At 47.7% G+C, this 27,734-nt stretch overlaps 1 long non-coding RNA gene across 1 annotated transcript; it reads right to left on the bottom strand.

Annotated features, from left to right (window-relative positions):
- Positions 1-3,171: 3,171 nt before the first annotated feature.
- LOC142601042 (uncharacterized) lies at positions 3,172-27,734 on the bottom strand. Its single transcript, XR_012834598.1, has 3 exons — positions 25,175-27,734; positions 5,108-5,297; positions 3,172-4,557 (listed from the first exon to the last, which is right to left on the bottom strand). It is a non-coding gene; the product is annotated as an uncharacterized LOC142601042 (long non-coding RNA).

Consider the following 27,734-nt stretch of genomic DNA (forward strand, 5'->3'; position numbering starts at 1 on the left):
ATTTTTGAAGCAGAACAACAGAAGCCCTGAAAACTTGCTCTGTGTGCCAGGAAACATGATGCAAAATGGACACACACACACACAATCCCCTCAGTATAAGTGAGAAGCAAAACAGCCCCCATTTTCTGTACTTATGGGACTAAAATGACTCGCAGACAAAAATTCCACCGCCCGTGATGTATGAGTGTTCAGAAACAAAACCTATTCCTTGGCCTGTGTGCCTTTTGCCTGCCCTCCCACACCTCTGCATCCCATCTGGGGACCGCAGGCATGGCACAGGGACACAGCTGAGGGGGTGCTGCCACCCACGTGCTTCTGCAGTGCCCCTCACTGTAGCGCCTCTGGGTCTTTCAAGGACTGCAAGATCCCTCTGACCCCCATCACATCCCTGTCAGGTACAGAAATGTTGTGACACACACACACACCCCCCCACACACACACCACCCCCATTTGCAGCAGAGAACTGAAGACAAAGACCCCAAGGACTCACTTTGGGACAACTGTGGTGGTTCCCATCCCACCTATCTGCCTTGCCTGGGCACCATGGGTTTCTGCCAGCACTGCTTAACTGCTGCAGTTCTCACTTTGGTGTGTCAAGGTTGCCTGGCACTAATTTCAGTGCACCATAACGTCCCAGAAGGCTGGACTGTGGCCACTGCCAAAAGAGCTCAGGTTTGCTCACTTATCCCAGCAGCAGTCACAAGGGCTGTGGCTACAAGAGCAAATCATGCAGCCCGATAGGAGCAGATCTGTAGGGCAAAGCACTCGGGGCTGAGGACATCCACGTAACACACATTTTAGGGGGCGGTTAGCCGCAGTCTGGCCCTATGGACCGAGCTGGGAAGTGGGCAGGGTGCTCCTGGAGAGCATCTTCCAGTTTAGTCTCCTCCACAAGGAACCCAGCCTATGCACTCTGAGGCCACCCCACAAGGTGAACAGAAGCAGAGTGCATGGGAGCAACCAGGAGGCTTGCTCCAAAGCACATCCCCAGCCTGAACTGAGCTGATAATGCAAGCACTTCCAGCTCATCCGTCTGCCCTGGGCACAGAAGCGGAAGAGCCCCAGCACCACTGCTCAGCGGATACTGACTTGTACGAGCAGCCCAGGTGGATCCAGGCACTCTGACAAGAGGCACAAGCACAGCGGCACTGGCTGAGAAGGGGAAGGAGAGGGAACATGTGTTTAGGACAACATCCTTGCCAATGCTGCAGAGGAGGACAGACACAGAGGGACGGTCCCTGCCCGTACACACTGCGATCCCACAGGACAGGACAGGACAGGGTTTTTCCTGCCATCCCATGCACATCTCCATTCCCAGCCCACGCTGTGCTCCCACAGGCTGCGACGACGGAGGAGGGAAGTGCTCCTCACACCCGAAGGCCTGGCCACAGGGGTGGAGGCGGTGTGGCAGGGTCATCCAGCTCAGCCCCAGTCTCCACCAGGAGAAGGCGGTTGGGCGGGCTGGCCTGCAGCCCAGGCAGCTCCAGAAAAGAGCTGCTGTAAGAAGGATATGAAACCTCATCATTGTGAAAGCAGGAGGTGACAGTTCACGCTAAGACAAGGGGCTCCGGGGTGATTTCACTGCCAGCATGAGACGCAGTTTGCTGCGTGCCACCCAGGAGGGCTGGGGCATGGGCAGGCAGCCTGCCACCCTGCTGCAGCTCCGTCAAGATCTTCCCCCGGCACAGTGGCCACGGCAAGCCTCTGGGAGCACTGTCCATCTCCACCAGCCAGGGCAGCCGAGGCCATCTCCAGGACCCAGCACCTAACCCACTGCTGCAAGACAGCTCCTTCGGGGCTGGGGTGACTTGGGGTTGAGATCCCTCCTTGTAGTAGTGCATTAGGGTTAACTTTAGGGACGTACCAGTACCTGATCTAAAGCATTGCTGTAGCTGCAGGAGCGGACACCCCTGTGGTTAGACAACTACTTTAAAATCACTTTCAGATGAGGCTCAGATAAAAACAGAAGTGCTAGTTTACAAAATCTAAACTAGACAGTGGTTACAGAAGTTCATCAGACTTGTCCATGAAGAATAGCAAAGATCCTGATGCCTCTGCCCGCCTGGCACCCACAGCCTGCAATGCCCACGCACAAATAGCTGATGCTTCTCTGCCTGCAGTCCATGTATCACCTGTTTTTTCTTTTCCATTGCACCCCTCTGCCTGCTTCAACCCGGCAGCTGTTTAGTTGCCCCCCCATCAATGCTTGAATAGGGCAGTTGCAAAGAAAAATATGTTGGACTAAAGCAGCAGAGGAAATATCAGTCAGTCAAGGGGCGTAAATATTTAAGAAAATGCATGAAAGCAATGGAACGAGGATAAAAGGGGTTAATGCTTGTTTTTAGAGACTTGTTATATCTTCATAGGGAAGAACAAAGACAGGAAGATAAAGGCAAACATGAGACAGGTGGTGTAAAATCAGGAAGGTGCCAGGTAGCACTAGTTTTCATGAAGAAGCAGGGCCATCTCAAACAGCCAGATGCCCATGAAATATTATTTTTGGACACCACTTCAGAACTGACTTGGAGGGAAGTGTGACATTTACTGAATCACCTCCACCACTTCCTGCAACACCTGGAGCTTACTTCAAGGGCTCTCATTTAGATACTGAGAATTTGCTCACTGTTCAGGCTGAAAATAACACCGTTTACTTTCATTTTTTTTTCTGCAAAGCTCTGCTGAAAGCATAATCTGTGATGCAACAGCCTCCGGTGCAGCTCCAGTCCCCATGTGCAGTTCACACAGCACAATGAAAGAGCAATTTAAAAGTTGTCAGTCATCTGCTACTTCTCCCAGGAGGTAATCAGCAACACATAGCTGCTTTCTCCTTGGATCCAGTAACCAGCGATAAGACTTTCTTTTTCCAAGCCGCCCAAACCATGCTGCATCCTGAACACTGACGGAGCTTTTAGCAGTTTCCTGACTGCACCGGTAAGCTGTGGCCTCCTCAGCCTCAAACACACGCCGTAGTGACTGCAGCATGGACTGAAATCACGTTGAAGAACAGCTCTGAATCTCGGCCTTTGTGAAGAGTCATTTGGGGCTCCCGTGTCCCTGCCTGGTCCTGCCAGAGCCCTCCGAGGGTCAGGAGGCACAATCCCCAAGTGCAAGCAACTTCAGAGAAGGGGAGTTGAAAAGAAAAGCTAAATCTAGTTTTAAAAAAACCCACCATTTCTTTAGTTTCATATTTAATTTATTTTTACATATTTATTCTGTTTTTAAATATTCCCCTTGCTGGAGATGTAAAACTTTGATGAATTCATAGGATAAAAAACATTTAGGTTTTAACCCTCCCCTTGTTTTGAAATACAGTCTATTAATAAGGAAAGGACAGATTTTCCACCTTGGTATTAGCAGAATTTACACAACATTTCATATCTGATCCAAAAACATTTGCGGTGTTTCTTTCAAAAGCCAAAGCTGGATAAAGAACATTTCGGCCTTATGAAGACAAAACCTTTCATTAAAGGCCATTACGGTCGCAAAGGATCAGCCACTTAAACCCAAGTGTCTTTGTTGGCAGTGCATCCATTAAAACAACTGCTAGTACAGGATATGACCTGTGAATGTTTAGTCTGTAAAAAAAAAAAAAAAAGTTAAATACTAACTTTCGGTGAACAGCCGAGAGCTTTTCATATCATGTAGAAATGTCAAAGGTGAAAGAGGAACTGGCTTGTTTGCTGTTAGAAATGTCGTCTCCTGCATCACACTGGCCTGTGAGAGCCGTACATGCAGAAGGACCATGGAAGTGCTAGGAAAGGATGAAAAACATTCCTTTCTTATGAAATACACCGTTTTCTCAGGTGCCAATTCCACTTCAGAGTCAGGTGGGAGTAAAAGCACAAAGCTGTCTGAAGAGAGCTGTGAAACCGTGTTGCTCAGCCCTTGGATTTTGATGACAAGACCCCTGAGACCCGCTGAGCAGCAGCTCTGCAGCACGGCAGTGTGAGGAGAGAGCAGCGCTCGCTGAGCAACCAGCAAACCCGCTGGTGCGGAGACTGTGTCCATGCTCTGCTTGCTCCGGTGCGTCGGGCAGACTAAATTTAAGGGGAGACTTCGTTTGTTTTCAATCTCTCCTTGGTTTCTCTAGTCTGCGATATTGATCAAAAGGCACAGAAAAACGTAATGTGGACAATAAACCGCCTATTAAAAAAAATAATAATGCTGCACTAAGCCTCCAGGGCCTCAGAGGTTTCACACAGGTATACAACTGGACATTCAGCTCTGAAAAATGAGGCTGGGCAGAGTAAAACAAAATGATCTTCTTTCCAGCTGGACATATTTTACAGCCTGTCAGTCTGCCATGTTAAATGGAAGAGAGGAAAGACCAGCTGGGATGTGTATGCAAGCTGAGGTTTTCTGATCAGCTCTTTTTTTCCCCTTTCTACTGGTAAACCTGGGGATTTTGTTCAGCTGGCCTTTGAAAACTCAGTGCAGGCTGAGGCTGGTTATGAACCAAAACAAGGAGAAGGCTCTTGTGGATGACCACGCTTCCTTTCTTGTGGGACTTGTCAGAAGAGGCATGCTGCATTTTTCCTGGAAGGGGAGGTTAATCATCTAGGAGATGCAAACACAAGAGAAAAGAAATAGGGTCTATTGAGACGCTTTCAGCTGCATGTCCATCCTGCTCCTCGCCCAGGGATGGGCTCAGCACCCAAAGTTCTCCAGGGCTCTCGAACACGTGCAGCTGCAGGGGAACGTCTGGGTGCCAGACAGGCACCTCCTGCACCACCGCCGAGGCAGCAGGATCCTACACACCGCCACATTCTTCACAAAATTACAAAAAAATATGGTGGTTTATATTAAATCCTTCCCAATTAAAGACAATAAAGCTCTGCAGTTAATCAAGCTGATTAAACGAATCAAACTTGTTAAGAACAGTTTTATCAAAACATTTACATTTCTGCTGAGCAGAGATTCATGTGACTTTGAACTGCAAAGTACACAGGTTGCCATGAGAGGACTAAAAAGGAACATTAACCATGTGAAAAACCAAGCCTCCCCCCACCTCTCCCAGCATTCATTTAAACAAAGGAGCTCCCTGGCCCATTAATTTCATCACCCTGCCGGGTATCTTCTACATTGTGGAAAGAGAGGCATCACTTACCCACAGTGGGAGGCCTTCCTGAGGTGTGGGTCCAAAGGTGGGGACTTTACCTCCCGCCTTACGAAACATCTCCAAGCCAAAGTGCTGCAAGAGGTCCTGGGAGAGCAGCACCCCTTGCCCAACCCATGGTGTCCCCCCAGGGCACGTGTCCAGGTAAAACGATGGCCTCATCTCTCAGGTCTGAGAGCACCTATAGAAGAAACACATCTGTAAGAGTACACAGCACAAACATTTCCATAGCTGTCAGAAAGATTCAAGTAACTCAGCAGGGGATTTTTTCCTTTTATGTAAGCCTGCTCAGCATCAGTCCCCACAGAGATAGGTCCAATAAAGGCCTTAGATGCCTAACTTCTTAATTTTGACACTCAAACCTCCTCTTCAGCTGTCACCCAACCGTGGAGAGGCGTACTGCTAAGAGGCACTTAAATTACAGTTCCTCCAGCGCCCTACATCCTTCAGAAGAGAGCTGAGCAAGTTGGTGGTGAGGTCGTATTTACCTGTGCCACATCAGGACCCACCAGCAACGTGTCCTCCCAGAGCCTCACTTGATGGGGCTGAGCTGGGAGCAGAGCGAGCTGTAATGGCTGGCCACAGGCTGAGCTGGCATTGAGGGTTTTCTCTGAGCTGATGGAGAGCGGCACCTTCTCACAGCACTCCACGCCTATTTTGGGATAAATAACCTGTGGCGATAGCTCACTCTCTGCGAGAGCTCACTGTAGAGCAAGTCATGATGGAGAGACTTGCACTGAACGCCTCACATCTGGACAGCTCAAATACAGTCATGTCCTCAAATATTCCCAGCAATATAAACACCAACTGGATAACAAACCATGGCCAGGAACAGGCTGTCTAACCACACTGCCGAAACAGCAGTCGTCACAGATAGTTATCCCACATGCATGCAGAAGGCAGGTTAGTGTGGGCTTCAGATCCTTCTCAAATATTTAGCGCACCTCATTGATGGGTTTTCTTTGCTGTTGCCACATGTGCTGCTACCCACAGCAGCTAGCTTGAACATAGTACTGTGTGTCTGCCCGCGCTGCAGCCACAATAATGTCCTACCCATTGAGGATTTCAACAACGAGAGCCCAGAAGCCCAGCTAAAAAGGTGGTGGGAATATGCCTTCCCCTTTCGAAAAGCATGTTCCAGAAGATCTGCAGATTCAGCATCTTGCAGTGAGTTCTGCTAAGGCAAAGACAAACTTGGCACTGGCACTCCATCTCCCGTGCCATACGCTTTATTCGCCTGAGAGTTGTTTTTCCTGCAGGGGAGGGTGGATTGGCAGGTATGGAAAGAAATTCATTAAAATTACTTCAGTTGGTTCTTTGGGCTGGCCACCATCTCCATTTTGATTTTTAATTCTCATGCCCAGAACAATCCTGAAACAAAGACATCCTCTCCTGGAGCACAACAAATACTCGCAAAAGGAGTGTCTGAAAGGCCATGCTCCTTGGATGAGCCTGTAAAGGTTACAAGTCGTGGCTGGAATATTTCTAAAGAGAGTGGTAGAAACCAAGAGGCTGATAATAAAAGTAACACGTGTTATGAAACCAAATATACTGACATGCCGTGTAACAACCTGGGTATTGGTAAAGGTACCTTATCTGCGTATGCGCAAGCCGCTTGCCTGGTTTTGCAACAACAGGTTTCTCACAGGATGCTTGTACTGAGCTACCGATGCCATTTTGCGCTGCTTGTCAGATAAATGGGAGCCTTTCTAATGGAAAGGGAGATGTTTGATTATTTTAGGTTCGGGGATTCTGGCCAATTCCTTCCCAAAAGTGGCTGGGGTTGAATAGCCAAAGAAAATTTATGCACTTAAGCTTAATGGAGCTTAAACACTGCAAGTAACAACACAGAAATGGACAGAAGCCTGAGGAGCAGCAGCAGCAACCTCCGAGACAAGGACTTTTCTGCTCACAGAAACTGCCAGTACCTCCTGATAGTGGCCATTATGACTCTATTTGCACATTCTGCTGTTTAAATGTATGTATTATTTTCAGTTTAAAAGATGTCTGTGTTCAGAATCCTGTGATCTTTCTGTACCAAATGGTTTCCAGGTCTCTCCATTGGCTGTAGCTAGTTTTTATTTACCCATACTAAACAAAGCTTTGAAGTGTTCAGACATCAAAAGAAGAAAAATTAACCCGGCAGCCACAGGCAAACAGGGTGGGACATGTGGCTCCCGCAGCTTTGGAGAAGCTCCCGGTTCACTGCTGGTTTAACACAACGGTACTGGGGAGCTACCTGGATGAACCCCTTTGCCTTTCTCCTTTCCCTGACTGTGAGGTTAGGTCCAAAACCTATCCTATTTCCACCTCTAATGCCTGCAGGGAAGAAATAGTCAAAAAGGTTTCTTAAGAAAATCTGCATGAACACCCTAGTAAATGCTCTTCAGGTAGTGCATGTTTCGCAGCCTGGGCTTGGGTTTCATTTGCAGACTAAGTTGAAATCAGCTCCTTTCACATCCTAATGCACTTGGAATATAAAAGTGAAGCATGCACATACAAAGTGCATATATCATTCCAAACCTTTTACTCGTCCAAACAATCAGCTTTTAAACCTCTGCCCAAGTTTCGGCAGAATGCATTAGTGCCCAGAATAACCAAGGGCTGGACTGAGACGGCTCTGGCCCATCCTTCTCCGGAAGAGCCTTGCTCACCGTTTTAATGCCCTTCCCTTTTCCATGTAACCAAACTAGCCATCAGCCTGCACGCAGGGAGTGCACAGTGCAGCCTTGAATGGAATGGAATTGTTTCCCAGGCTGGAGAATTACAAACGTGCAAAGCATTTCTTTTTCCAAAAGGATCATTTTGGATTTAGTAATGCAGAAGAGAAGAGTGTGCGAGCTTCGGTTTCTTGTTAGGATTTCAGTCTCAGAAAAAAGTCTTTCTGAGATGGGGGACTGGGAAGGAAAACAGCAGCTATCAGCTCCTGCCTGGGATGTGGGCAGTGCAAGGAAACATATTTGGAAAAATAATCTGTAGCAGCTGCTGAAAAGGGCCTAACACAGGGATGAGAACGAGTAGCAAACTAGATGCTGGTTTATAAAATAAGAGGGCCTGATTTAACCTGCAGAGAGGTGAAGAGCATCTTATAAGAGAGCAGAAGGAAGATGGTTTCTCTTTGCAGTATGCTGCTGAGACTGAGCCTCCCTCTAAACAGAGAAAGTAACTGCAGGCGCTCATGTGCCAAAAAAGACATTGGCATATTGGAAAGAATTCAGTAAAGAACAACAGTCAAATAACTAAAGGGAAGATTAAGTAACTAAATAGTACAGTTTGGGTAAATAAACCCCTAAGGAGGAGATAAAATCATTTGAAGGTGTCAACATCAAGGAGAGAGTGCTGTTTACAGAGCTTTAGATGAAGTGTAACAAGAAAGGAAAATACCTCTTACTGCCAGCCTGCATTTCCCCTTCTGCAGGAAGGGCTGTGAGACCCCGCCACGAACCTTCGCAGCCTCTGTCGCAAATAGTGACATTGGGATCCTGCTGACTACACCAATGTGTCACAAGTTGATTTTTTTACACAATTTTGAGGTAGCAGCAATTTAAGATGTATTAACACTGTTATGGTAAATCACGAGATTAGATTGTATGATATTTAATGACTCAATTATCAGCCAATTAAAAAAAGCTATTCAACATAATTTGTTATAATAAAAATTTTGCAACTTAAAGATTTGAAAATGGCAACGTTCACATGAGAGATATGACAGAGTTTCCTAAATCAAACCACATACACATCAACACACACAGAGATACAGAGGTTAACCCATTATCAAGATTTTCTCTCTTCACAAATTGTAGTGAATTACTCACTTTTCTCCTTCGTCGGCATTTGTCAGCAGATGATCTTTGAACTCTTTTTCTTTGTGGGCATCTGTCAGCAGACGATTTTTTAATCCTCGCGAAATCTACCCCGAGAGGCATCCAGCTCAGGGGAGATACTGGGTCACAGCCCACTGCGATCCCGGAGAGCTCAAAGGATCTCACGTAGGATCGCAAAAGGATTGACTTTGGTCAGTGGTTGGTTGGTTGGTTTTTTGGTAATTCTGGTACCTTGCAGATCAGGCTATGATCCAGGCAGCAGGAGTTCCAGGTAGGGTCAGGGAGCACCTGATCATCCCGACTCACTGCGCTTGTAACCAAGACAAGAACACAATGGTGGGATCGCAAAGCGGCCCAGGGAAGGGCGGCTGCACCACCACACCCTCTCAACCCCCTACCAAAGCCTCCACCAGTGCAGAGGTAGTCAGACAAGCTGGGAGGTGTCCCCAGGACCACTCACAGCTGCAGTGATGAGACCTTCCCGCAAAGCGACCTGCCACATGTGCCACATGCCAGCAGGGTCGGGACGAGCATCCACGTCCCCCTGCGCTGCCACCTCCTCCTCCCACAGGGAAGGAGGAATCCCACGTGCTTCTCTTCACAATTTACCATCACTAAAACACCATTTCTCCTCAGCGTTTGATTTAACAGCAAACCACAAAGTAACCGGTAAGCCTGCAAAACAGCAAGTCCACCCCTGGAACCTGCAAATGCCATATTACAAATGCAGGTCAGTATTCGCCCGTAGCGATTTGCTAACTGAACGCATAGCAGCAGGATTTCACCCATACACACACATCTTTTCTAGTGGGACCATCCACAGAGTCAAAGTTTCTCATTTTGCCCTGTGAGCGCTGTCTGGAGTTAAAGTTGCTTAACACTTCCCATTAATGACTGCTTTTCACTATGCACAGCTTTGACAAATCTCAGCTGCTTGAGCCCAAATACTCCATACTGGATGTCTGCCTCAGGCAGACTCTTTTGGTAATTTTTAGCTAAAATACTTCAGCTGTCTCCCAGAATAAGATTAGCAAAATATACGTTAGGTTGCTCTGTCCAAATCGAAAGATTAAGTGCCTCTGTCTTCAGAGGCTGGCACCAATGCTCAGCCAGGGAAGGGGAACGTGCCTTCACGAGGGTCCAAAGTTTTCCCACCTGTGGTCAAGTTACACAAAACTTCACTCTGCATGTGCCCAATGGGGACTTGTTTGAGTTTGGCAGATAATTTATTTGAGGACTCCATCTGTTTTGGTCTTGCTGCTGCTGCCAAGAGCTGGAGTCCACATGGCGTGAAGGCAGAGCGGGGGATCCTCTTGTCGTGCCCAGCTGCAACGAGGCAGGATGAGGACCCTTCCCTGCACAGCCTCCACTCACCTGCTGAGAACTGTCTGCTCTGGGCATTAAAAGAGGCGAGAAAAAAAAAATTACTTATGCATTTGATCCTGCAGCTGTAAGCAACACTATCATGATGCCTGTGGAGACGGGAGCCGCGCTCAGATGGCGAGGGCAGCGTTAAATTGAGCATTTCTAACCACCAAGTGCTTGACCCTAGAAACTTGCCATACTTTCAGTCTACATTGGGTTTGTGTCATTTCCTTGATTTGCAGATGGCGAACCGAAACAAAAATGCAGGAATCCCATCATGTGGCATCACACCGGCTGCATGACTCACCAGCAGGACTGGCTCTTATTCTCAGATGTTAATTCCATAGTGCCTGAAAAGCAGAATAACTGGGAGTACTGATATCCCATCAACCTCTGCTGAGGGATGAGGCAGGAATGAGTCACAGCCCACGCCAATGGCTTTCCCAAATACTTGCTGACAACAGACAACTACTGCGCAGCAGAAATCCCTGCATCTGCTGTATCCCAGGTTCTGCAGGAGGTATGATCTGGTGGGGAGAGATACTCCTAAACCTGACTCCTCCTGGTCCTTCCAGCCTGTCTTCTGCCTTGGTTCTGCTCCCACATCCAGCTCCACATCAGACATCAGTCCCCATCTCCGGGGAGGGGGGGCTCAGCCTTTGCCCTGCAGTAGGGCTCTCTACCTCCCTTCCTCAGCCAGGTCCCAGCCCCAGTCAACATCAGCCTTCCCGCGTGTTCCCCTGTCAGCAAAGAAGCACGTGCAACACCACCTCCGGGGTCTGGTCCCCAGCACCGCAGCAACCTTGTCAGCACAGAAAAGCAATCGGAACGAGCTGCTGCTCTGCACCTGCAGCAGGAGGCTGCGGTGTGCCTGCCACACTCTCGTCTCTGATTTAGCCGCCAGACTTGAACAAGTCTCCACTGCGCAAGTGCCTTCAGAGAATTCAGCTTCTAACTCTTAAGAAGTTTCTGTTGAACGTCTGAGATCTGAGGCTTTTTTCCCCCTAAGGTTTCCTAGCTCAACTTTTTTTTCTTCCCCCTCCATGAAGAACAACCAAAGGCACATTCCTGATATCTGCCAAATTTCAAGCCTCTCCTCCAAAGGCAGAAAGTACTAGAGTTTCTCAACAGATCACTTTAAGAACATGTTTGAATATGAAGAAAAAAAATTGTTTCTCTCATCTCTTTCTTGTAAGCAAGCAAAAACATTTTTTGCTGAAGCTTCCCAGATGCATTCAGCCTGAGACAGATAACCCACACAGAAAAAAAAAACAGCTAAGCGGTAAACAAGAAAGTTTGCAGGGGCTACAGGCAACTAAACATTTGGCCTCATAAAAAATGTTGAATAACCTTAAAAAACAGACAGAGGCACCAAAGTCATCAATTACATGTAATTTAAACTGAGCTGCTGAGCCAGGAGTAGAGATGAACAGAAAAAGCATGAATTTGATGGTAAATTCCCCAAATTTGGGACTGTCCTTGTACTTTCCAAGACGACCACGGTGAAGGCACTGGCTACCTTCGGAGGTGCCTGAGCTCTGCCCCAGGCTGTGTAGGCAGAGACTGTTTGGGATCCAGATGAGGTCGGCAGGTGGGTCCCCCCAGGACCTCCAGTGGCTCCCCACAAGCCCACTCTGGGACCCAGACCCGTATCTCCCCATCTCCCCAGTACTCAGGAACCTCTGGGCAAGGCTACTTGTCCTGGGGGGACATCAGGAGGATGCAGGTGCCAAGCAGACGTGTCACCTGGCTTGGTGCTCGCTTGGGAGCTAGACACAGACTGCTGCTGAGCTGGGCAGGGGAGCAGGGGCCCCAACTTCTCAGATTTACTGTGTATTTTTGGATTATTTAGAGCCTAGAGTAATGGGCAGCTTAGAAATCCCTCAGAGAAGGGTGCTGCCAAACAGAGGGAAAGCTGTGGGTTGTTGTTATTTCAGATCAGGCCAGGAAGGTTGCATCATTTCACAATGATGCTTACAGCATGACTAACCAAGCTTCACTGCACCCCATCTCCTGGTCTGTCACTCTGCTGAGCATTTCCACCTCCCACTGGCCCTCTCCATCATGCCATCACCCTAAAAAGAGATCCTACGCGCACGGTGCTCGTGCCTGTCCCGCGGTCCCTGCCACCCCTCCGGCAGTGCCTGCCAGGCCAGTGCAGCAGATGTCCTTGCACAGGGCCACCCCACCAGCACCTGCCACAGCACCATGCCCACATCAGGCCACTCTTGCTCAGGAAGCATCTGCACGGCTTGTGTGATCCTCTGCCACCTCATTTTTAAAGCACAGGCAAAGCCTCTTCCTCATTTGTTTGTGCAGACACGAGTGAGAGGCAGGTAGCTGGTCTGCAGCCCATCCTTCCTTCCTCTCGCTTCCCGCCTGTTTCCAAGGATGCTTCCAGCACGCTTGCATCTGCAGCGGAGCCACAGCACCTGCCAAATCACCCCTCTCCCTGCTCCAGAGATAGTTTTGCCCATGACCAACAAGCAGGCACGTTTCATGTCGCTGCTGATCAAACCCCTCTTTCATAGCCACCCCGTGATGCCTAGTCCTTGCAAACAGGAACCCACTTATTTATTAATTTTTGCTGACAGCAACAGAAAGGAGTAGAGGAGGGAGTGCAAGGGGGAAGAGGGAAGTGTGTTTTCATTTCTGTGCTTTTGAATTTGCCTGGGCAATAACCAGAAAAGCTGCCCCTACCCAGAGAAGACGGTGCGGCCACTGCCGGGGCAGCACAGCGTGAGGTGCCGTGGCCCCGCTCCATGCAGGAAACCCAGGCACAGGGGTTCATGGAAATAATTAAAACCCAACCCTCCTTATTCATCTCTGTTCTCCAAGCCCTCCCTGTGTGTCTTCTGTAATTCCATTTTCAGTTCTCTCACTTCTTTCCACTCCCATTTTACATTTTCATTCCTTTGCGGAGTGGGGGGGAGCATCCCTGTGCTGAGATGATAAGTTTATAAGGCAGCAGGCTGCAGCAAATACCTCGTGAAGCCCAGCCAGTGGCCCCCAGCCCCCTTCCTCAAAGTTCACACGGTTTAGTATGCAAGCTTCCTGCTGCCTGCCCGGCCAGCTCGCTATTCACAGGCAAACTGCGCTCCTCTGCTTGGCTCCCGAAGAAGAATAAGTATAAAAAGCCCTGAAAGTCTTGCTGCTGAGCCAGCAGGAAACTCAAACTGCTCTGAGCATGGGAACCAAGAGAACCGCTGCGGCCAGCACAACAGGTATTGTTTGGGAGGAAATCCCGGCAGCAGACACAACTGCCTACACACACACATATTTTTTTTATATATATATATAGGTATATGCTTAGTGAGGGTTTGGAAGAGGGGAAGGCTGGGGGGGTGTATGAGTAGGGAAGAATAGATTAGCAGCTATATCCAAGAAAGAATAAGAGAGCTGCTCAGCCAAGCTAAACAGCTGTTTCACTAGCCAGATAACTGATCCGCTTGCTGCACATTTGAACCATGTGAGACTCCGCGGTAAAGCAATGTCTCTAGGCTTGGTCTCTTGACCGGTCTTTCTATGTGCCTGGTTTTGTTTGCATCAGTAATGAGTTTATGAGGCAGATCCCCTGTTTGTCCCACTTGCCATGTTTTGATTTACATCAGGGAGCAATTTTTTTTAACTGGATTCCCTTTTAGCGAAAGGAAACCAGGAGATGGAGTCCAGGGGCGCACCTCCTGTGCTCCAACCCCTAATGAGCATCCGGTCCCTGGGAATCAGAATGGAGGCAGTCTGATGTAAGTCCCCTGACATACCAAGTCCTCAGCACCAAACAGCCGCCTCTATGGATCTGCTCCCATTGCACCATACCAACTGCTAACAGTCACAGTCTATCTGCAAATATGGTAAATTTGAGTGCAAAAAAGAGAAGGAAGGAGAAAAAGCTTGAATTACATAACGTCTTTTTTCACCAAAAAGAGAATAAAAACTCACAAAACCTACATTCACAAGGAATCATAACATTTGAGTTTGACGAGGCTATGGTGCTAGAAGTATTTGAATTATGTGTCTTATAGTCTTTCTTGATAGAGATGCTATAAAGAAATAAACCTGAGAGCAACAGGTCATCCCACTCAAGTCAGCATCCCTTGCAACCGTTTCAAGGAGCAGCAGCTGTGAAAACCCCAGGTAAGAGAATGTGTGACCCCAGATCTCATGACCGTGAGGAGACCGCTAGAAGAGTGACACACATGCCTTGGAAAGTGAGAAAGCAAGCAGAATGAAAGGTCCAGACTTCAAGTCAACATGAAGACATGCTAAGTGACAGATCGTCCTTATGGGATTGATCTTTGTTCCCCAAATACTCCAGACTGAACAGCATTATGAGCACTACCATCCAAACACCCAACACTTATGTACAGCCACGCTTCTGAACTGCCTTAAAGCTTTCTGCATTTTACTCACTACACAGAGAGGGGTCAGCTGTCAAAGTCAGATCTGGACTAAGGTCTAGTGTCCTCAAATGGCTCCTTTTGGGGGAGAAGAGAGGAGTCAAGCTGGGGTTGTGTCCTGGCCCCGCTCTAGTTGCGGAACCAGATGGAGAAGCATCTGTGCAACTGAGGTCATTCCTTTCATTTTGTTAGACAATTTTGGGGTAGGAAACCTCAATGCACAGGCTTGTTTTGGATAAACACCAAAAAGCAGTTTGGGAACCTGGCCGAAACAAGCTGATTCTCCAGAGTCTGTAACACCAGTGGAAAATGCAAGTAAGAGCTTACCTCTGCCATTAGCAGCTTTCCCGTAATAGGTTTTTCCTGTGCTATATGGAAGCTCAAGGGTACTCAGGACTTCTGCAGTGCTCCCACCTCTGACAGTCCACTGTAGGGTCAGGAACCTGCTGAGGGAGAGAGGGAGGATCTGAACTCTCACCTCGTGGGCTCCTGAAAGAAAAGCCCTCTGAAAACGAATGTATCTTAACCCTGTGCTAACTGCCTTAACGACCCTGGTATGTGGTCGCTGGGCAGCGAGGAAGGCCTGGTGAGCTTTCAAGAGCCGAGAAGTGGGAAAGGCAGCTGACTTGTGCACAGATAACCTGGGATATTCGGAGCAGCCACATGCAGTCAAGAATGGAAAACATACCCAGTCCTTTGTGGCAGAAGGGACGGAGTCACACACAGGAGATTTTAGTCGAGAGTGCAAAGCTCAGAGCTTCCCACCAGCACTCCTCCCTGCTACAGCCACCTGGAAGAAAACAAACCTGTGCCCCAGGGAGCAGCAGCCCCTCAGCTGCACCAGTTTCCAGCCTGCAGGGCCCTCACTGCTTTCCTCACCTGTCCCCACTCAAAGAGCACTCTGCTGAAAGGGAATTAAATTGCAGCATCACATTCCTGTGCTGCAGATGGGTGGTGTTGTGGATGGCTCCCACCCCAGACAGCGTTGCATGCACGCTGCACCGCAGGCACAGCTGTGTAGCTTCCCCTTGCCCTTGTGTAAGTGCAGTGCTGATCACAGAGAGCAAACAAGTAGCCCAGAGCCTCTCAGGCCTCCGTGGGAGGAGTGGAGAACAGCCTGTGCCATCACAAGTGCAGTGGCCCCTGTATTGCCCAAGTCCTCCAGCGTGAAGCACAGGGACTGAAGGAGCAGGACCTGTGCTGGGGCTGGAAAGAAGACCCATCTCCTCAGGGCTCGGGAGCAGAGGAAAAGGGGTGAAACCCCCTCAGTAGCAGGCTGCATGGGCTGTCACACGCAGCCTTGGCGCTGCTCCTCCAGGTTGGCCAGGAAAATTGGCTGCCATTGCATAGAGCCCCATTCAGTCTCCCAGGCCCATTCAGCACGTTGCTGGTGGGTGGACTGCCAGCGAGGCGGACACCCATTAACAGACACCGTGAGCATTGCACAGCCAGTCCCTTGCATTCACTGCCTGCCGCGTGGGATATCCATCAGCGGCTTCAGGGAGAAAGGCCCTGCGTGTTTGCCGGTGTTTGTTATGGGAGCCCAAAGAGGAGAACAAAACTGTGAAGCAAGACAATACTTCAAATTAGAAGGGGAACATTTCTTCCTCCATTAATTATTTCCCATGCTATTCCTGGTGGTGACCTTCACTGGGGAGGAAAAAAAATTCAGATTTGTTTTTATATCTTTTACCCGACTTCCTACACTAAAGCCTCTGGCTAGAATGAGTCACATTTATATCAGCCATCGCATTATATTATGCTGTATCAGTGCTGCTGCCTGTCTTCTCTTCCTCACCATTAGGGTTTGTTAGCATTAAACCAGGCAATTTGCAGCTACATTTAAAGATTACCTGTCTCAGTGGCGATGCCCGTAATACCCTCGTTTCATCTTTGGAAGTAATACCGTGAGGATTACATTTGAGACTGCTGGCAATCCGCCCCGGATTGAAGGGAAATTATCCTGATTCTGTGCACAGAAGTGTTTGCCCATTGCAGAGCAGGCGCCTCTTCTCTGATCACTTACAATTAAATCCCTTATGTGCACCTCTGGCCTTTTATATACCCACTCAGCCCTTTAGAGGTTTCTAGCATTATTCCTGCTCCTTCTGTGCAACATGCAACAGAGCCACGTGCTGAAATCATGGCCCCTGAGAAGCAGAGAACGTTATCTCTCTGGGTGGGGGGATGACCCTCATGGGCAACTAATTTAAGGCAAATTGCAACAAGTGTGACAAACAGAAGGAGGTAAGGAAGACTTAAGGGTACTTTATAAAAGGATGTTTATTTTGCTGACATCCCCAGAAGAGGTCATAGTCTGGAAAGGGCAAAATGTTTTCAACAGCCATTGTTCTTTCTAGTGCAGGTCTACTTGCTTTTCCATGACGTGAGAACTAATCACTGGGCTTGAGGTTGTATTGCAGGATTTTAGTCTTCAAAAAAAGCCCAAGAGAGCCACTTTCAATATATATATCCAGGTCTCTGAAGAAATAAATACACGAATAAGACACATGAAAATAAATATGATTTTTCTTTAAATTTACTGCTGCTTTCATTACACCATCAGAGATAGACATGGAATATTTTCAATGGCTTATTCTCATCCTGACATAATAGGTATGCATTAACATCCATTGCAAAACCATCTCTTGACATTTGTAAGCTTTGTTGATAGAGGAAAGGAGGCACACAGGCCCGGCCAAGCAAGCTTTTATTCACAGGTACAAACCTTTTTTCAGTGATGAATGAATCCTTTCAGAAATGCTAATATCAGCACTTATGCAAGGTGGCCAATGTAAACAGTAACTGCTGGTTCATTATTCTTTTTGGATCCTTTGCCAATTTACAGATCTTCAGAGCTAGTGTTGAAATAAGCAGCATTTTGTTGGAAAAGAACAAAAATGCATTACTGAACCAAAATCTACTGATGGGAATAGATGACATAACAACCCCAAGAAAGGGTTTCCCTGTGAACCCGACCAGTGTGAGGGAAGGAGAGACACTAAGAAGATGGAGATTTTGATACTTGGATCATATCTCACTGCTTGCATTCCCCCAGGAGATTTAGTACTACTTCTGAAAGCAGCAGCCAAAAATATGCTTTGATGTATCTTTCATCTAAAGCTATCTCTATTGATAAATTATGTTTGTGCGGTGGAAGCACTGAACCAGAGATAGGGCTTTTGTTCCCCCTTGTACCGCAGGCTCTTGGTGTGTCCTTGGAGAAGCAACAGGAGTTCATGTGCCTCACCTGGGCCTCTCTCAGCCAAGCTGAGGAGAGACCACTTTCCCACACAGTCAGCATGGAAAAAAGCTCTGTGCATGAGACGGACAGGTCCCACCATACTGAATCCTCCTGAAAGCAAGGAAAACAAATTGGCACTGGTCAGAGTCAAGCTACCCTAAAATTAATCATACAATTCATTAGGAAACAAACTATTCAGCTCAGAAATCACCAGCAACAATCTCCTCTTCTGGGCTTACTGCTCCCACAGATGAGCCAAATAAGGACCATTTGAAAGGTCGTGATTAATTTCAATGCAAAGCAACGAGCTTTGCTTTGATTGCAGGGGAATGTGACTTAAATTAGGCCAGCTGACTTTGTCCTGAAGAGGACTACAGTTTTTCACATGATCCTTAGCATAGCCCAACTGTGGATGGTGACCTCTCTGGCTAAAGCCACAGGACATTCAACTCTGCCCCAGGATATTTGCCCTGATAAAGAGAAAATAGACTGGATGGAAATGGGGTTGCCAGAAGAAACTGTTGAGGGCAGTGATAGGACTCCAGAAGAAAAAAGCACTTCCTCAGATCACAAGGGATGATTATCTCTCATTACTTGCACTCTTCTCCCCCAGGTAATTCAGCACTGCTGGATTAAGTTGGGGGAGATGGGAGATGGAGGAGCAAGAAGCAATTTTTTTTTTTTTTTTAAAGGAACATGTACAGTAAATAACAGCTGCAAAGGCTCCCTGGTGTACTGAAGACATTATAATTTGGGGGGGGGGGGTTATCCCAAAATCAGGCTTTAATGGGAAGCGAGTTTCACTGTTTCTAAAGGAGTACTCTGCAATAAGCTTGTTAAGCTTGAAAAGTGCTTTAGGAGCCCCTGGGATGAAAGGTGCTCTAGGAGTGAAAGCTGATATTTACGATTATTGCTTGAAAGGAACAGAGAGAAACACTACTGTAAAATATGAATGGCTGCTGGTGCTAAAAAACGTATTGTTGACTTGGTGCCAAAGAAGATAGTCCCAGCTTTCAAACCTGGATGACAAGGATTTAGGAGATGCAAGAAGTGGAAGAGACTCCTGCAAATAATGGCAAAAGCCAACCTGATATCCAGGGCAAATAGCTGTCTTGTGGGTTTTTCTTTTCTTCCTCCTGAAGTGCAGGCCATACGATCTCTCTCACCCCAGCTCCGCCAGCCAAAACAGATGTCCATTAACTGCAGTAAGTACCACTGGTTTGTACTCCTCTTAAAGGAGGAATCTACAGATCCCTTAGGACTGGAGGGGAGAAAAATATCCTTGGTAAGTGGTCAAATGTTATGGATTGGCCTGAGTAGATTCATGTCTTATCTCACTCAAAGGACTATGAAGCAGAAGCACTCCAGGCTAATGTAAATTAAACTTCTCTATTTTAGAAAGCTATGAGAGAAGAGAATCAGGCTAAGAGGTTCTGCTCCTGCAAACACCTAGCTGCATGCTCTCAGCTTGCATAAATCTCTTCTGTTGATTTTACACTGGGCATCTGGCCCCCTAATGTGGCATTCTACAGCTTCTAGAGAGGACATTTTTCCATCTGGACCTGTGTCATGGTTTAACCTGGCAGGCAGCTAAAACAACCACACAGCCATTCACTCACTCCTCCCCACAGTGGGATGGAGGAGAGAATTGAAAAACAGTAAAACTCATGGATTGAGATAAAATCAGTTTAATAGGACAGAAAAGGAAGAGAAGAATAATAATATAAGAAACAAGTGATGCACAGCACAATTTCTCACCACCCAAAACCAATGCTCAGCTAGTTCCTGAGCCATGCTGCCTCCAGCCAACTGCCCCAGCTATATACTGAGCATGATGTCACATGGCATGGAATATCCCTTTGACCCATTTTGGTCAGCTGTCCTGGCTGTGTCCCCTCCCAGCTTCTTGGGTGCCCTCAGCCTTCTCATTGGCAGGGCAGTATGAGAAGCTGAAAAATCCTTGACTGCTTGGCAGCAACTAAAACACAAGTCTGTTATCAACATTATTCTCATCCTAAATTCAAAACACAGCACTATACCAGCTGCTAGTAAGAAAATTAACTCTGTCCCAGCTGGAACCAGGACAACCTGGTATTGAGATGTCTTCACCTTAGTCTCCCAATCTTCCACTTTTCCCTGAGAAGATCTAAAAGAAAACTAAAAAAATTCTGCTTCTTCAAAGGCAAGCTCGAAAGTGACTCTAGTGCCTAAGAAACCTTCACAGCCAAAACCCACAGGATCTCAAGAAGTAATTTTTTTTTAATATAGCAGAGAACACAGCATGCACCAGAGGCTCAATGCTAATACCATACACATTTAAATTAGTTATAAGGTGCAATTATTTTTTTTAACAAGCAAGCATGACTAACCACTGCAATGAATTAACAAAAAGGGCTGCATTCTCCAATTCTTAGGCTCCAAATGAAGATGGGATGCCTTTCAGAGGCATGCTTCAAGCAGACATAGGCTAGTGGGCTAGAAGAATTGGAATGGCTGTAGGGACAGGGAGTTCACCAATTAACATCCCACCCAGGCTAGCAGCCCTCTGTGTCACTTGGGGCAAGCCTTGCAACCTCTCTGCTGGCCAGCCTCCCACTTTCTAATGTGGCTACACCAGGCATCAGCCAGGAGAGCGCTGTGACCATGCTGTGCCCTGGCCTCACCTCCAACTCTGGTGAAGTACCGTTTCACCACATCAACGCTAACAGGACTGCTCTGTACTAATATCCCCTCCCCAGTGCGCAGCTGCTGCGCTGGCACGTTGTAAGGGGTGAAGGTCCTCTCGCAACGTACGCTGCTGGTGGAACCCTGGCTGGTGTGCGGAGTGTGCTCCTGCAAGCTCCTCTCCATTAGCGCCGCTTCCTCTTCCTGGCACAGTCTAATACTGATGGATCTGTATTAGAAATAACAGAAAGTCCTTGGCTTTTTTTTTTTTTTCCTTTCTTTCTTTTTTCTTTCCCTTCAGCTATTTAGGCCAACTCTGGCTAATCACGCTTTGTAACTTATACTCAGTCACTGCCATGGCAACCGTTTCAACATGCAGTTCATAGACTACCTCTGAGATGTACAGCCCCTCTGAGAAACACGCATACCTTGATGCTTCACGAGAGGCATTAAGAGAGGAGAACTATCATCTGCTACACTGACACATTTTTCTAGAGTCTTACCTCTAGCAGCATGAATCTCTTCTTTTAGCTCTGAATAGCTCATCACTTGTTCTGTCCCCTTTCCTCCCCCAAAAATAGGTTCTTTAAAAATTGACACAGATTTATGAAGATGAAAAAGAAAGGTGTAGGAAGGGAAATGCATTTGGAAATTCCACTCTCTGGCATTTAAATTCACCCTTGTAAGAATGCTGCAAAGCCTGTCCTGTTACTGCTTCAAAAGAAATCCTGTTTTATTCTGTTGTGTCACCATGGAAAAAGAGAAAGTTTGAGGGGGGCTTGTTTTCTGGTTTTCCCAAACCCCGGGAGAGAGATGGCAGCTCGGGGGAAGGGTGGGTGCTGCTCCTTCCTCCTTTGCAAAATGGCTCCTGTTCAGGTGTGCAACTGCCCTGCAACATGCAAAACCAGGTCTGTGTTTGTGCAACTGTAGGGAGCAAGGTTTGAACAGCACTGAAAAAAGATCTATCTGGAACATGTAGGTGCATTTTTCCAACAGTCACCTCTGAGGATCTTGCTGAAGATCTACTGTAACTAGGTTTGATGTGACTAGTCGTGATGCCTGCCCCTGACACCCAGACGGCATAGGAAGGTGCTGCAGTGAGATGCTACACAGGTGTCTGCCATGCTGCTTACGAACGGATCATTTATTCTGCTCACACTTAAACACACTCGTCTCCCAGGCGCAGTCAGAGGGAAGGCTGACTGCCAGCACCACAGTATAAAAAATCCTTTTTTCTTTATGTAATTGTGGCTGCTCTATGGAAGAACCTGATTCCATGTCCTGAATGTTTTCTTTTATGTGTTTACGTGTGTAGGTTTCAAATATGTTTATAGCACACCTAATGTCATGCTGATCCTTATCAGGCGTAATTACACAAACCGTTCCTTTCTTCCCATCTTTTTCTGTATTTTTATCACTGTCCATTGTCAGCTGGCCAGCAGCGACAAACAAGACCTGCCCCCACCACTACCATCTCCTCGCCATCAATAAGAAAAATGCTTCTGCTACTGACCAAGGGAGAGGAAAAATCCAGATGCACCCACAAACAAGCAAATGCTGGCACGCCCAAAATAACCTGGGTGGAACATTTGATTTCAGTTTGAATGTACCACTCAGCCCCCAGACACTAGCCATAGGAGAGCACCCTCAAACACAGTTCTTCACACCAAAATTTTCTCTAGCAACAAAATCTGAGAGACAAAAGTCAGGAGTCCCTAAGGCAGGCGAATAAATCTGAGCTGGCAGGTAAATAATATATTGTGGTCACCTTTGCCCTGTTATTTCAATGCACGCATATGCAGACATGCACACTGTTTCATAAGCCCTGCATATGCACTTCTCAATCAAGTACCATTTATATATACCATCCTCTGCTGAAATCAAACCTCCGAGACTGCAGAAGTTAGGAAACATGTCATGTGCTCAGAAAGAAACACCATGTATAGCCTATCAAATCTCTGGGACTTCTTGACTGTGTATAGACTGCCTGGGGGGACCCAGATCCTCCACTGTCCTTTTTAGGCTGCAACCTAAAGTCAAGACAAAGGCTGGCAGGAGGAGAATATAGGACACAACTGACTGCTTTTAGCCCACGTAATTTTATGCTAATGCATTTCCGTAACTGTATAATAGGCATGGACAAAATTACGATAGGTCTGTGAACTGGGAATACTATCTTTATGGCATGTGTATACCATGGGCCCAAGTCTTCACTGAATCGAATTTCTATAAACCACTGCAGCGAATTGGGACTTTCCCCTGTACCACACCCCACTTTCCCAATGTATCCGATCCTGGCAGTCTCACTACTCTGTAGGTAAGGACGCACTCTTACCCCCAGGTGAGACAGGGCACAAAGGTGAGAAATGAAGCTGGAGGAGTCTTCTCTTTCTTATATCATGCATTAGGTAACTTGCCCAACACCAGCCAGACTGGTAGCTTCTGGAGCAGAAAACAAGCCAGTGAATCAGGGTACGAGCCGGGGAGATCCATCCCTCCCTTCTTCCCTCCCTCTTTCCCTTCCTCCCTCCCTCTCTCCCTCCCTCCCTCCAGCTCTTAATGCGGTCCTGGGCACAGTTTAGCACTCTCCCAAACCATTCCCAAGCACAGTCCAGGAGTCAGCATGGGCCAGGACTGTTCCCGATAGGTAGTTTGTGTGTGGCCACATGGGTTTGGAGGGCAAAAGGGTTCACCTGTTACGCCATGGCCAGACAGTGTTACTCAGCCACAAATCAGGGCGCAGTTCCTGCCCCTGCCCGGTTTATTAGCACAGGCATGGCCACATGCCACCCAGGCTTGTGCCTCGGGCTTTGGCCAGCGACCCAATGTACCTGCCTGTTTTGATCAGGACACATCTCTGAGCCAGCCGTGCAAGTCCTCTCCTCCACTTTGTTCCAGTGCAAAGTCAAACTAACTTCGGCTACAGGTGGCTTAAACCGTCACATCTGACACTGAATGGAGAAGTGCTGATGCAGCCAGTGCCACCTCCCAGATGGGAGTTGAACCTTCCCCCAGGAGCATCTCACCCTGCTTTGTTCCACCAGCCCAAAGCCCAAGAGATGAGTACCTGGGTTAACCTGAGCTGTAGACAGGGGGGGAATATGATGCCATGGCTGCCTGTTTCTCCACTGGAAGGGCAAGCAGAAGAGGTGCCTCACTGGTCTTGGCATCACAGTGGCGGCAGCAGCAGCCCAACCCCTGGCACATAGTCTCCGCAGGACACTCCTGCCCCAGCCCCAGCATGATGGCCCTCCCCGAACTGCTCCAGCCAAGGAAGGCCTCAGACTTGACCACAGGAGTGCTGCAGGCCAGACAAGGACTTTAATGGCCCAAAGAGACAGTGCCTGAAGATAGACTGGGCTCAAACCCGGGCTAAGCATACGCTACCGACATATCCTCAGCAAGTCTGTGGCACAGCCATGAAATGAAGCTGAATGTCCTGAGGCCACCACTCCTTCTTTCCTTAGCCTTGTATTCCTGTGAATATAAACTAAACCTTGTAATGGCAGGAGAGCAGCAGCATTCAGTTATTTTGTTTTTGTTTGATAAAAGTGAAAAGACGAGGGTGCCTGCATAGCTGGTCTGCTGCATTTTACCTCCTGCTTTCTTTGACCGAGAAACCAGACCTCTCAGGAGGCTGCATTAGCAAGCACCTCACCTCAGAGGCAGCACCCCCATTCCTCCTCCACCGCCTGGGGAGCAGAGGATCTTCTCTCCATGGCACTGAGCTGAGGAAAGCTGGCAGCTTACAGGCAGTACAGAAACCTGTACTGTGCGGTCTTCTCATTTCCATTGGAATCCAGTGTTAGGTTTTGTCCTGCTTTCCAATGGGATGTGAAAGAGGTTAGGAAGAAATTTAAAGGATGTTTCTTATATCTACTTAAGAAACATTCAGGTCCTGATATGTTCTAAAGGAGGGCACTGGCACAGGAGAGACATCAGGACTGTTCCAAGGGGGCAATTCCTATGTTTGCAAGCAGGTCAGGAGAGATTGCAGAGAAAAGCAAACATTGCAAAAACCTTTTGCAATGCAAAACTCAACAAACAATTGCAAGTTGTTTGAGTTAAAGCAGAGAAATTGCTTGAATGGGTTTTGAAACCTTTTCCTTCTTCCTAATAATGAGCATTTTCTTTTTTGCAAGCATGCTCCTGGAATGAGAAGTCTCATAGTTTAGTGATATGTTCACACTGGGAACATTCACGTGACCTTTCAGATCACATTCCTCCTATTTATAAGAGCATTAGTCATCCACTTAGAGAGCAGAACTAATACCATGTTTGTTAAATGACTAAATGTGCGCTATGAATAACCAGCAGTGGGTACTTAAAACCACAGCTATATCCAAGAGCACACAGAGAATCCATAGCTAGCACAGGTTTAGACAAAGCACAACGAATACTACTACACGTAAAATACATTTGAAAGACAGTCTGAAGACAGTTCACTCACAGGAAGAAAGGGCTACATTCATCAGATATAGATAGATTATTTTCCCAAATAGTTCACCTAATGATTTAGACATATAGGATAGCTGGCAAGAGTGCATGACAGCTGAAGACTTACATTTGAAAAAAGTCCAGGCAGAACTGTAAGATGAAGAGGATGGAGCACAACTCCGCTGGAGCTTGGCCATTACACTACACAGAAAATGTCAGGATTGTTGTACTACAAGTTTGCTACTTTGTCACTGGCAAAACACGAGGTTTAGGAGCTCTGAGTAATGCCTAACTTGTTAACTAACATGTTGCTCAACTTAGCTTCAGGGAAAGCACAATACAAGCCATGTGTGTTATTAGCCCCAACACGTTTGTGAGTCCCAGCCAACATGAGTAAACTTTCCATGCCTCAGATCTTACCAGTGCCTCCAGCAAACCACCACAAGCAGTATCAGTTCCTGGGTCAGGAGAAATAGTACTTGCCAGGTGCTGAGGACTTCCCTGCTCTGCATGCAGTAATATCGGCACTTTGGGAAGCATTCAGCAGGACAAGATAGACGTAGTCTAGATAGATGAGTGCACTCAGGCCATTTTGGTGAAACCATATGAGTGCACATATCTGGCAGGAGAAAATCTGGAGGAGAGGAAGAGTGAAGGACAAAAAGGTGGGAGGAACAGGAAGAAAGAAAGTAATGACAGGAGTGTGAGAAATGAAAAGAGACAGCAGACTATGTGCCCCTCTGTAAAGGAAACACAGAAGCAGTCCGGGCTGTGTGAGCTCCACATTTCTGACAGCAGGAAAAATGGAAGTGGGAATAGCAGGCCAAAGAATTTATGAGGGTTTTGAAGAATGATGTGCAAATTACTGGCTGGAGCACAGAGAATTAAAGGACTTTGAGTTCCCACTTGCCCCTCAGTTTAGCATTAAAGTCCAATTAAGTGCTTCCAAACTGCACAGGATGGTGTTGGGGGACACTGGGATGCCTGGCTGCGTTACACTTTTGGCCAAACCCTCTTAGGGTGAGGATGGACATTATCAGCAGGAGGTGCCTGGCTGTAACCACACAGCAGCATCAGGGAGCTGCCTCCGGCCAGCAAACCTCTCTAGCGTCAGCAGAGACAAGCACCATGCCAGAGGCGGCGGCTGAAAGGTTTGGTGGGAAGGTGGCAGCTAAAAGGTGCAAATATCACTTCCTCACTGCAGCCTCCGTGAATGGCCCTGCCTGTGCAATACAGAGGATGTTTTGAATGGCAGAGCACAGGCAGTGAATCATTTTATAATCACTGCTGGTGTGTCCCAGCCTCAGTGTATCATCAAGCCTTCCTTTGGGTCAAGTAATCATTTGAGTCTGAATCATCACCACACAGGTTTCTCCCAGCGCGGGCTGGCACGGGCAGTGAGCAGAGCTAGTTGAATGTGTTCTCACCATTTCACCCATGTTCCGGGAGGGCCTGCAAGGCTGGTGCTTGCAGCTTTGCAGTACAGACCCTGGCACATGGAGGGTTCCCGCAAATCATGTAGTCTCTTGGGCCCTACACAAAAGTCAGGCAGCAAATTGTTAACCATATAAGTTATCACTGTTTCCTTAAAAACTCCTCATGGGTCAAAGGGTTAGCACTTTCCCGGGCTAGAACAATGTCGGTAGCGAGCCAGGGCCTCCAAATCACAGAATAATTGAGGCTGGAAGGAACCTCAGGAGGTGATCTGGTCCAAGATCCCACTCAAAGCCAGGTTTGAATGGCCCCCTCCTCACCCTCGGAGTCTGAGCCGCCAACACAGAGGAAACAGAAATCCCGTGCAAACCAAGGGAGCACTTGTGCTGGTGGGGCCCAGCAGGAAAGGAGAGAGCATGAAGGGAAAATCCAACAACATCAAGTAGTACCAGAGGGCCACAGGAGAGACAGAGTAAACTGAGGGAAAGACCAGCAAGGGGACAGAGACAGACAGCAGGTTTGCTTCCTCTGCTGCCAAGATGGAGGCAGGAAGGGTGGTGTGGGGGCACTTCTCCTTTCTCCCAGTTTGCTGCACGTGCACCAAAGCTCCTGCTGCACAAAGGAGCCACCTCCTGACACCATGGAGGCAAAGAGCCAAGGTTGCCACAGCTGGAAGAGGGAGCAGAGTCCTGGCTCCACCCTGCCTGTGGAGTCCTTCCTTCCCAGGTCTTGAGAGGGGTGGAGGGAAGGGGGCAACCCTCATTCCTCTCTAGGCCAGATGGGGGAAGGACTCACCAGGTCTCACCCCCACCCTGTCACTAATATCAAATAATAATAGTATTTAGCACTTCCATAATTACCTTTGCACTCTGGTATCACAGACACAGCTGAATTGGAAGTCATTAAGATCATTACAATGAGCTTCAGTGGATCCTTTCAATCGGAGGCATTATTTAGCCAGTCCTCATTTTCGTGGTTACATCTGAATAAGCACTCTGCATTGAGGTGAGGTTCACTGATGAGACACCTCGGCACAAAGGCAGTCTCCTACTTGCAAAGGCAGAATGCGTGTCATTATGCATCATGTTTCACCAGACTTCAAAATGCTAAGGAAGGTAAGTCAGGTTATGACTGACTCCACCTTCAACTTGTAAGAGCTGCAAAACTCTTCCCACGGACTGGCACTTGGGGAAGGTCTGCCATAACCTCCTACGCACGGCAGCTGTTTCTCAACAGCTGCCATTCTGGAGGTC

This window comes from Balearica regulorum, chromosome 3 (assembly GCF_011004875.1).
Source record: "Balearica regulorum gibbericeps isolate bBalReg1 chromosome 3, bBalReg1.pri, whole genome shotgun sequence".
Lineage (NCBI taxonomy): Eukaryota > Metazoa > Chordata > Aves > Gruiformes > Gruidae > Balearica > Balearica regulorum.